Source organism: Marmota marmota, unplaced genomic scaffold (genome assembly GCF_001458135.2).
Source record: "Marmota marmota marmota unplaced genomic scaffold, marMar, whole genome shotgun sequence".
Lineage (NCBI taxonomy): Eukaryota > Metazoa > Chordata > Mammalia > Rodentia > Sciuridae > Marmota > Marmota marmota.
In genome coordinates this window covers 264,049-275,076 of record NW_025999895.1, presented here as the reverse complement: position 1 = coordinate 275,076, position 11,028 = coordinate 264,049, and the positions used below count along the sequence as shown (strand labels likewise).

General features: G+C 58.8%; 2 protein-coding genes across 4 annotated transcripts in view; one reads left to right on the top strand and one right to left on the bottom strand.

The window, feature by feature from the left end:
- The window catches only part of Znf750 (zinc finger protein 750), a 7,814-nt gene extending 5,974 nt beyond the window's left edge, over window positions 1–1,840 (bottom strand). The window contains exon 1 of one of the 2 annotated variants that reach the window (XM_048796797.1): window positions 1,745–1,840. The gene's annotated coding sequence lies outside the window, so the exon portion shown is untranslated. Of the gene's footprint in view, window positions 1–1,733 lie in introns of both variants that reach the window. The other variant, XM_015504000.2, reaches the window with a different exon arrangement.
- Window positions 1–11,028, top strand: part of Tbcd (tubulin folding cofactor D) — a 103,064-nt gene that overhangs the window by 45,455 nt on the left and 46,581 nt on the right. The window lies entirely within an intron of this gene.

The window sequence follows — 11,028 nt, the reverse complement described above, 5'->3', positions numbered from 1 at the left end:
GGCATCTCGCAGCCTCCTGGCCTGGGTGCCCTCCCTCTTCTGCCTGCCCCAGTACCTCCCTTTCCAGATTACTTTGGCCATAGTGCAGACGGTGTCCACACTGAGGACAGTGGGCACAGTTACTTGAAAACACACTTGAGGTGCAACAAGTGCTTGCACTGAGGGTCCTGCTGATCACACAGAGGCCACCTGTGACCTCAGCACTAAATGTCCCGGTGTCCAGCTCTCGGCTCTGCCACAGAAGGCTGGTCTTGCCTTTAAAGTACTTGACTTGGGCAGGCTCCTGAGTGTGGACATTTAGGGTGGCGCTGGTCCTAGGCCGTGGCAAGCGGCTGGCTTGTTCACAGAGGTTCTGAGGAGTCTGAACGTGGGCAGCAGACCAGGAGCGCTTTTAAGGACTTTGTAGGACACACGGGTAATTACAGCCTGGCTTTGTGGGGCAGCCCTGGGCAGGCTGGGCAGCTCTGCCTGACCTGCTGTTGGCCTGCGTGCCGAGCAGGGCCGTGAGGCTCCTCCTGCTGGTGTCCGGCTGCCTGGCACAGAGCCCCACAGGTGCACCGTCCTGAAGGGCACGCTGTAATCACAGTGCTGTGATGTGGCAGGATTGCGCCACTCCAGGACACGCCAGTGTCGGCTACCCACCGGGTGTCGCAAGAACGGGATCTGTGAGTCCAGTGGCACTTTTGCAGCGACTGGCCACCACTCCCTCCCAGACTTTCTGTGCCCTGAAATGAAGGGCCTTTAGGACAGCCATCACCCAGGGAGAGGGCAGTCTCTGGGGTCTCTGGAAGAAAGGGGCAGAGCAGCCAGGGGCTGGTGCCAGCACAGTGCCCACGCAGGTTGCCCCGAGCTCGGCTCTCCTCGGCCATCCTCGGCCACCCCACTAGGATTCTGTAGGGTCTTCGCTACAGGAGGCAGGTGCTGGGCTAGCCTCGCAGACAGACCTGCAGAAGCCACGTCTGACTTTGCTCAGACTTGGCCAGAGATTTGGTCAATAATTTTGTTTCCTTTTTTTGGTTAGTGATTGTTTTCATATAGATTCATGACAAATTTCATAGAAGGAAAAACAGCTTGTGTGTGTGTGTGTGTGTGTGTGTGTGTGTGTGAGAGAGAGAGAGAGAGAGAGAGAGAGAGAGAGACCTTAACAAGCAAACAAAAACATATCTCCTTGGCTAAGTTTTGTTTTTGAAAGGTTGTGTCAAAACAGAACTTATTTTAAAATTGAAAAGTTGTAAGAAATCTGCTCAGGAGGCTGAAGCCAGCCTGGGCAACTTAGCAAGACCCTGTCTCAAAAAGGGCTGGGGATGTGGCTCAGTGGGTAAGCACCCATGGGTTTAATCCCCAGTATACCTGGCCCGAGAAAAAGTTTTTTAAAAAAATAAACTAAAACTAAGACCAGCGACTAGTCAACCTTTATGCCCACACACACGTTTCTTGCCTTTTTCAGGTAGAAACCAGAGTTCATTGTAAGGCATGGTCAACAGCTCACACTTGGTTCCCATCCCCAGTTCCGCGGCAGAAGGAGGGAGCGCTGGGTTCCCAGCGGGCGGCCCTGGCCACACTCTAGGTGAAGTGCCAGCCCCAGCAGAGCCTCAGCCCTGCCTGCTTCCCGCTGTGCACCTGCTGGGTTCTGAGTAATCCCGGCTGGGAGGGAGGCAGAGCCGACCGCCAGCAGCTCCTCAGCCAGGTGAAAGACGCAGGGGGTAGTTCTGAGAGGAGAGAGATGCACGTACCTGCTGCGGACCTGCTGCCTGCGGAGGGACCTGCGGTGGCCTGGGGATGTGTCTCCGCTGAGCTGAGGAGCAGGTTCTGTTCTCACGCTGGCTCGGTGAAACTGGAGCCGGCTGTTCAAGTGGGAGGGATTTAAGTGTAGGAGTCTAGCCCTCAGGGCGTAGAGATGCACCTGATATTCCTCCGCCCGCAGCTAGGATTCGTGGGTTTGCTCCGACTGAGCTCCCCACAGCCTCACTGGGCATGGTCCCGACCAGCCAGGTGCCACCCCCCAGCCCCCTGGGGCACCCCTGCTTGGCCCTTAAGGGCCAGCGCGGTGCTGTCTGGATGCCAGCGGGGCAGGGGGTTAGGGTTGGCGTGTTGTGGGCCAGGACGCAGGTCACTGGGAGAGGGCGGCTGCTCTGCGATAGACTTTGAGGGTACGGCAGACACCGCGCGTGACTCCCTTCAGAACTGGGCATGTGTGTGCGGCAGCAGAACACTTGGGCTCTCCCGAAAGGTGGCTGCCTGGCTACGAGGCCTTTGGCCTTCCTTGGCTCTGTCCCCAAGGGCTTGGTGGTGGCTCCCCTAGAGCTGGGCAGCTGGGAAGGAGCTCCCTTCCCGCTGGCTGTGGGGACCTGCTGGAGCCTGCCCGGGACGGCACCCTGCACCGGGAGCCTTCGTGGGAGCCGCGCTGCACTCCCTCTGTCCCCTCACCAGTGAGGCAGACGTGCGACTGGGGAGCCGGTTGGTTCCTGAGGTCTGGCGTGTGGTGTTGACTCGGGGACAGGAAAGGAGGCCGTGGGTGCTGTTGGCCCTGGTCACGCCTGGCCGCTGGCAGAGGCTGGGGCACCACAGGCACTGAGACACCCGAGGGCACACTGTCACTGCTCTCCCCGATGTGAGACTTGTGCTCCCACTTGCTTATCTCCGTATCCAGTTCTTGGACACTTCCTGCAGTTGCCTGGCCCTAGAATTCAGTCACAGCAGTCCACAGTCCTGCCATGAGAGAGCAGCTCCCTGCTGTCCTCTTGTCTCCTGGCGTGGGCAGGCCCTGGAGTTCAGTGGCTTGAGACACGCACTGCTTCCTGATGTCTCCTGCTCTTGTGGTCTGGGGCTTGGGCAGGGCCCTGCTGGACAGCTGGGCACTGGCTAAGGTCACAGGGTGGGACTGAGGACCCAGCTGCCCTGGAGGGCCCAGCAGTGTTCCAGCATGGCCTCCTTGGGAGGACTCTGGGAGGGTGGGCAACCTCCAGAGAGCCAGGCAGAAAGGTCCTCTGCCTGAGGCTACAGGCTGTGTGCTGGCCAGACCTGCGAGGAGGCGGGGGGCGCGGGGTCTGTGCCTGTGCCCCTGCCTGGCACCCTTGGACCTTCCCTTGGTGAGCTCTGTGCTGGAGTCTGCTGCTGCTGCTGCTTTTTTTTTTTTTTTTTTTTTTTTTTAATTCTTTTAGTTGCATTTGGACACAATACCTTTGTTTTATCCATGTATTTTTATGAGGTGCTGAGGATGGAACCCAGCGTCTCGCGTGTCTAGGTGAACGCTCTACCGCTGAGCCACGCCCCAGCCCCTGGGTGCTCCTTTTTGATTCCTAAGTTTTTCAGCAGGAGTGGGTGGGTGCCGAGCCTGTGCAGTTCCCATCCCTGTGAGCTTTTTCTTGTTCAGTGTGCTCTGTCTGCTGCTCCAGGCCCTCCCTCCGTGACCATGTCCAGGGGTCCATCTGTCTCGTGTCGGGGTGGGTGTTCAGGAGGCCTGAGCTTGCCGTGTCGCGGGCCTTGGACTCACGTGGCCTGGGGGTATTGGGACCTATGTGTGCCCAGCCTCCTAAACCTTGTTGCTACCTCTCCTGTCCTCTCTGACCCTGAAGCTTGTGCCTTGGGGAAAAAGTCCTGTTCTGCTGTTTTTCCTGAGGGCCAGCCCGCTGTGTGTGCGCTTGACTCTCTGCGTCTTGCTGTGAGGTCTCTGACCAAGGTGGTCACATCTTAGGGTAGGGAGTGGGTAGCATAGCAGCTGACCATCACTGAGCATGGTCCAGGTGTAGGTGCCTTGGAGTGCGGGACGTCGGTTGTCCAGTCAGTTGTGCCACATGAGCCTGGTTTCCAGGGCTGAGCTGTGCTCTGGAGGTGGCCCAGACTGGGCACAGTGTGGTGGCCTTGCAGTTTGCTCGCTGTGCTGGGGCGAGAGCCCTGAATGCCCCTCGGCAGTATCGTCCTTCTGTGTGAGGGTCCATGGGCCTCCTCCAGGTCTGATGAGCCACTTTCCACACCTGCCTCCTGGATGGAACTTCTTGGAAGAAGGAAGGAGTCACTTAGGCTTTGGACCTTCAAGTGAGTCCCCGAGGTGTTTTTCACTTCTTTTCTCTCCTTCTGGGGCACTGCATCCAGAGGAAGGTTGGTTCTGCTCACCTCTGCCTCCTGCAGTGTGGGAAGCGAACTTCCCACTCAGGAACACCCTGTCCTCTGTGGCCCCGGCCAGTACTGCGTACTGGGTGTATCTCAGGACCCCTGAAGCACAGGCTTGAGCTGGTTCTGCACGTGACAGCTCCCATTCCCCAGGGACCCCTTCCCTCCCTCTTCCCTCCTTGGGTTTGGGACTTCTGTGGTCCCTCTTTTCCTTCCCTGGTTTTCTTCCCCTTTTACCAAGTTTTGGGACTGAGGCTGGATTGAGGGAGGGCCCTGACCCTAGGCACTGTCCTGGGATGACTCAAAGCCACCAGCCAGGCCTACCTCCCCTTCTCTCATCTCTTGGAGCAGGAGCCCAGGGGTAAGTCCTGTGTCTTGCAGATGCTGGGGCCCCGAGGGACGCTGGCCCTGACGGACAAGAGCTGTGTTTCACTTCAGCTGCTGTCTCTGCCTGGAACCAGGGTGTGGCCTTGGCCTCTGCTGCTGAGTGAGGCCTGCACCCTGCAGCTCTGGGAGGGCTCACCTGCTGGGGGGCTGGAGGTACCCGCACCAGGGCCCTCCTCAGGGTGCAGCTGGCTGTCTAGAGGTGGGGGTGACAGGAGGGCCCGCAGCAGTGGGGACTGTGGCCTGTGGGCAGCTCCTCCCTCCTGAGCAGGGGAATTCTGGAATCCTCGTGAACCTTCTGGCGAGTGAGGGGAGCCTCTCCCTGTTGGTGGCCAGCCTTGGTCCTGGGTGCTTGGCTGCCTTTGTCTAAGGGGAAGCCTGAGTCCGGTCTTGGGCTGGGAAACTTGGCTGAGGCCTCAAGGATCCCACAGTCCTCACTGCCTGGCCCCCTCCTCACCAAGCAGGACAGTATTGTGCCGCAGCCCTGGACTCTGCTGCCCAGGTTTGCTCTAGATGGCATTTTTACACCTGGATCTCAGCCTGCGTGGAGCCCACTAAGAACTCAGTTAAGTTGAACAGGGACACGTAAAACAAGTTGGCATCCAGCCTTCCTTTTTTTCCCCGCCTGCTACAAGTAACACCGTGGAGAAGCCTGACAGCAGGAATCGGAAGGCCTTGGTGAGCCAGCCCCGCGGCTGGCCTGGCCTCCCGCTGCCCCGACCCCACTTCCCTTCCCTGGGACAGCCACCCTTTCTCTCGGCTACCTCCGGAGTGATCCGGTCCGTCCTTTGCAGTGGTGGCTTCTGTTTCTGTCTCAGGCAGTCGTTCGCCATCTCTTCCCTCGTCTTCTGCTGTGCTTTACACTCTTTTTATCTTTTTTTTCAATAGTGTCTTTCTAGATGGTTCTGTTCTCTCAAACTCACTTTAGGTTCTGCAGGTAAGAATTAGGAGCTGCTCTGCTAAATGTGTGCTGTGTGCTGGGACGGCTCAGCGCAGGGTGGCCGTGAGTCCTCTGCACGTGACGCGCGGCGTCCTTCCACCGCACACACCACAGGGTTCTGCCAGGGCCTTGCAGCCTGCCTGGCTGGCAGGCAGGTGCCTTCTCGCGGTTCCAAGAGAAGGTTGCGCTGGGTAGGAGGTCATCGCCCTGGGAGAAGTTGGCCACCTCCCCTGGCTGGCATCGTGCATAGACTGGTCATTTGTCCTAGGCTTTATCAGCTCCAATCCCAGCATTAAATGTGTGGTGCTGGTGGCAACTCTGACACAGGTGACTAAATTATGGCTTAAGACCACATACATAAAAAGATACCTGTCTTTCTCACTGCCGAGCCAGTGCGACCACAGAATAGCGAGAGGTGTACATACACACGTGCTTGTGACGTGCACCTCCCAGAGTGTCTGCGTCGCATGTGGATCCAGGGCACGTGGTGCATCTGCACATCTGTGGAGGGTCCACGTAGCTGGTGAAGCCTGGGCATGGTTACCCTGCAGTAGGGGGAGGTACATGCCCACTGCCCGTTCGCAGGCAGCAGAGAACCTCAGCCTCAGAGCTGCGGGGTCCTAGCCCACAAGCCACCAAGGCCCCACTGTCCAGCTGAAAACCACTGGCTGGAAAGGGTGGTGTGCCGGTTGGAGACCACACTCAGCGTCTCTCCCAGGCGACCCTTGTGCTGTGTGTGAATGCTTGACGTCAGAGGTGACCTCTGCCCACCCTGGATCGCGGTGCCCCCTCTCACCTGGTGGGCTGCGTTTGTCAAGTTCTGGTTCTTTTTACTGAACACTAGACACGGTTATTTTTAAAGACACTGTTTGTTTAGTGTGTTCTCCTCAGATACAGGATTTCTTTTGTCCGTGGTGTCCTTTTGCATCTCAGAGCTCTCCTCTGGGACAGTCTCACCTCTTCTGGCTTTTTGGAGTCCCTTTGACTCAGGTGTGTTGGTAGCCGCCGCCGCAGTTCCCTGACCGTCTCTCCTCATACAGCCTGGGGGCAGGTGCCGTCCGCCCTCCCTCCTTGCTGGGCTTTCCTGCTCTGCTCGGAGCTTTGCAGCCCACTCTGAGTTCAGATGCAGGTTCTCTGTTGGCCTTGTGTTATGTGCTTAGGTTTTCTGTGTCTGACTCACAGCTGTCCTTGTTTCTGGAAGGTTCTCCATCACTCATTCTTTGGGATCCCTGTGTTTCTGTTTTCTCCTTGTGGGACCTATGCAGGTCCTTACTCTGACTTCTGGTCCCTTTTCTTCATGTTTTCTTTCTCTTCTTTCCAACTTGTATTTTCTGCAGTTCCTTCTGCTCATTCTTTATCTTCACCAGGTTCTTGTATCTGCTGGGTCTTTTCCTTTGTCAACGCCAAACATTGCATTTTTAATGTCAGTAGCATTTTCTGTATCCACACGTGTGTACGTGTGCTGTTATACTGTAAGGTGTTAGATCGTGTGTGATGTGATGTGTAGGTTATGGGTATGTCAGCATATCCAAATTGACTGGTCATTGCTGGCTTCTTAATTGTGGCTCATTTTTAATTTCATCTTTTATTAAAATACTTCATGTGCAGTTTAACAAACTTATTTGAAGGGTCTGATGAGGGTGCCTCCCTATCTTGTGCGGAGCCAGCAAGGTGTTGGGGCCTTGCCCTGTTCAGGATCCTATTGACCGGGCAGCCCAAGTTCTGGGGGCACCAGCACGTGCAGTGTGTAGAAACCCCTTTGCGATCACAGAGCTTCCTTCTCACTGTCCCCTCGGGTGGCAGGGAGGCCCAGCTCCTTGGGTCTCTCTGGGCATCACTACTGGGCCTGGTTCCTCCCTGAGCCCATGGGCAGCTCCGTTGCACGTACAGGCCCCTCAGCCTCCCGGCCCTCCTCAGTCCCAGCAGGCGCTGCGCCCTGTGCCAGGCCCCTGCTCGCCCTGCCTGCTCAGCACCCTGGAGAAGTCCGCCTTGGGCCCGTCTCAGAGCACGTGGAAGGCCACTGCTCCTCTTTAGAGTCAGTGTGGAATTCTACATGCAGTCACCTCAGGCCACCTTGTAGGGGCAGCTCAGGATGTCAGCACCTGCAAGGTCACACTGCCACTGCTTTGCTGGGCCCTGGGGCACTCTCATCACCTGTGGGGAGCCTGGAGACTGTCCAGTTCTTTCTAGAAGCTTCCCCAGAGTCAGGTCTTCAGCGGTGACTTTGGGTTCAGCTCTCTCAGGCAGGATGCTGCTGGGGTCCCCCAGCCTCAGGGCTCCCAGGCTGGGCCTCTCCCGCTGTGGAGGGCCCATTCCGCCTGCGCCCTTGGGCTTTTGGCTCACTGAGACTGGTGGGCTCCTCTGTTCTCTCGGGGGTGTGGGATTGCTGGAGAGCCTCTCAAGGTCCGCCTGGCCTGCCAGCGTCCCACAGTGGTGCTGGCAGGGGTAGGACACAGGGCACCTTGTTGCAGCCTCGACTCACATGACCCCTGGTGACTTGTGGTGTCCAGCGCCTTCTCAGTGCTCCTGGTCCATCTGTGCATGTGTGCTGGCCTCTCAGGGTCCTTTACGTACCTGGCCCTGTCCTTTGACTGCTGTGAGTCAGGGCAGAGCTGGCCCCCACTTCCGGGAGGAGCCTTTAATCCTCCTGGACGCTTTGCTCCTTTCAAGCTGTTGCACTTGGCCCTCTGTCATTAGCTGGGGTGTTTCTGGGCCAGCGGCCTGTGCGCGCTGAGGAGTGCACCCAGGCTCCCGGAGGGCGCCTCCTGCCCGTGGGCACGCCTAGCTCACCGAGCTTCCCCTCTGGTGGCAGGAACCCACAGGCTCTTGCCTTGGGGTAGCTGAGAGTCAGCGGGACATGGCGGAGAGGTGGGAGGAGCTGGCCGCGTCTCCTGGGGGCGTTGACTTGGTGAGGAGCATCTGGGGTTGCTGAGGAGAGGTAGCCAGACCAACCTGAGCCCAGGGTGCTGGCCGTGTCCCTCAGTGGGAGGCAGCCACGTGGCCAAGGCCAGTGGTGCTCTGGCCGTGAGCGCGTGGAAGTGGCAGCGGCCTCCGCGGGCATTCGCAGGGCGCGGGTGGGCAGAGCTGACCCCAGGAGGGCCTGTGCCCTGTGCTCCGGGCAGTTGTGCGGGGCTTGATCCTTTTCCTCCTTGAGGGCTTTGTGATCTGCTCCCCTGGATGCCTTGCTGACCTTGGCCAGCCGCCAGGGGACAGAGCCCGTGGGGCTGTGGTACGCCCACCGTGGATATCAGGGTCCGTTTGTCTGTGACTGTGCGTGGAGGAGAGGCAGCCAGGTCTTGGGGGTTCTTTGGTTTGGGCCATGGCCTGCTGCTGAGGTGGGCCTGGTGGCAGCCAGCCGGGGGCCTGTGACGCCCTGGCCTGCCTCAGGTCAGTTAGTGTTAGGTCTGCTGTGGGATGTCCTCTTATTCTGAGGTGACACCTGGCTGAAAGGCCCTTGTGGTGTCCCCGGGGTGAGGGCCGGCAGGGCTGGTGTGTGGGTACATCTTCAGTTGATGTGAGAGGCACTGCTCCCTCTGGGGAGGGTGGTGCCCTCCTTCCTGGGCTCTCAACCCTGTGCCCTTCTTCGTCTGCTCAAACCTTGGCACTGTGGACAGGACTTTGAGCATGAGGCTCTGCTCCCCATCATCAGGTGCCTTTCACTGCCTTTTGTCCCTGACCATCTTTAAGGAAAAAGTGTGGGTGGTCCTGAGCCGGTCCTCTGTGGAGGCAGCTATTTGCTTGGCACGGATGTGGGCATTGCTGTCCATGGGTCAGTCCATCACGGTGTGAAAGGTCTTGCTGGTATAGACCCCATGGCCCCTGGCCAGAGGCCTAGGGGTGAGAGGCCCAGATTCCAGGAGGCCTCTGGCCATGCTGCGAGTGTTCTGAGCACCTTGGTAGGTGTGGGCCATGCCACAGTGGGGACGCTGACTGTCTGCTCAGAACGCATGCTGAGTCCGCAGAAGGACTCTCGGTCGGGGGTATAAACAGCCCTGGTGTCATACAGTCAGGTTTTGCTGCCAGAAGTTTTCAAACCCACTTTTCAGAACCCTTAGACTTGGTCATTACGGGGATTCTGAGCCTGTCAGGTGAAGAGTAGAAGGGTGGGGGACGGGGAGCCAGAAGCCCACAAATGAGTGCCTTTGACCCCGTGGCTCACGCTATGAGAGCACAGTGCACCACGGGGCCCATGGCCCTGCTCAAAATCAGCAGGCTGGGCCTAGTGTCAGCAGTGGACCCTGGAGGGACACACACGTCGTGACTGCAGGACGCCATTCCCCACACGTCTGTGCTCTGCAGGGCTGCCCAGTGCAGCAGTCCAGGGCACACGTGCTGCATGCCCATCTGAGCCCAAGTCGTCAGTTTTCTGCATCCTTGCTGAGCAGTCAGTCTTCTCATGGGGGTCTGTCCTCACTTCAGCTTCTGTTGGTCATGTTGTTGTTAAGCACCTTGCACACTTGTAGCTGCACAGGAGGTTGTGGAGACGTGTGCAGGAGGCCTTCTGCCCCTCCCATGACGTCGCGTGCAACCGACCGTGGCCGGGCTGGGGCAGAAGCTTGCAGGTATGCGCACGTGTACATGTGCATGGGCTCTGCTGTCCACTCGGGGGTAGATCGCGAGCTCCTGCCAGGCCCTTGTGCATGCTCTGAGCCTCATTCCGCCCTTTTAACTTCTCTCTCAGAGCCTTGCAAAGGGGCCAGGCTGGCCCAGAGCTTCCATCCTCCTCCCTCGGCCTGCCGTGTCGCTGGGACTAGAGACGCCTGGCCTTTGCAGAGACAATAGTTTCTCTTACTGTTTTGAATGCAATTTTGGAAGTCCCCGTCTCGCTGCTTGAGGAGCAGCTCTGAGGTTGGGGGGTCTGAGTGCAGAGGCCCCCTGAGCCGCACTGCTGAGGCGGGCAGTGTGCTGGAGGTCTGGAGGGCGCCTGGCTGCCGGGTTTTCCACTGCCCTCCTGCAGGACAGCAGGCCTGTGTGTGTGTGTCCCTGGTGTGTCCTCACCACTTCCTGGGAGTTGGCTGAGCCACTGGGAGCTGGTGCCGACTTGGCTTATGCTGTGGCTGGCGAGTGGGGTGTGGTGTGGCAGGAGCTGCCCTGTCCCTGGGGGACATGGCGGAGGCACGCACAGGCTGCTCCTTGTCATCACCCAGGCTCGCTCTGCAAGTTGCAGGTGTCCCTGAGGGCCTGTCCTCAGGCTAGACCTCACCTCCGGTGTTGCGCTTCTCTAGGGCAGGCCTTCGCTGAGGCTTACAGGTGCCATGTCTGGCCGTGGCAGAGGCAGCCCCGACCCTGTGGGGTACTCATGGGGTCCTTGGGTCATGTGGCTGGGAGGGGCCTTGTCTCTCAACTCCTGGTCAGTGGGCTGAGCACCTGGCATGGAGCAAGAGTGTGCTTGGGGCTTTGGGGGTGACTGCACCATGCCCACAGTGTCTGAGGCCCCCGGGGAGGGCAGAGCCAGGTGACGCCTGTGGGGAGCACACTTGGCAGTCCAGGTGTGCTGGGCAGGTGCCCTGGGTGCCAGGTGGGGTTGCTGGCCCTCTGAAGGCAGAGCACACAGGTTTGCACCTCCTGCATGGTGACGGGTGCCGTGCCACTGG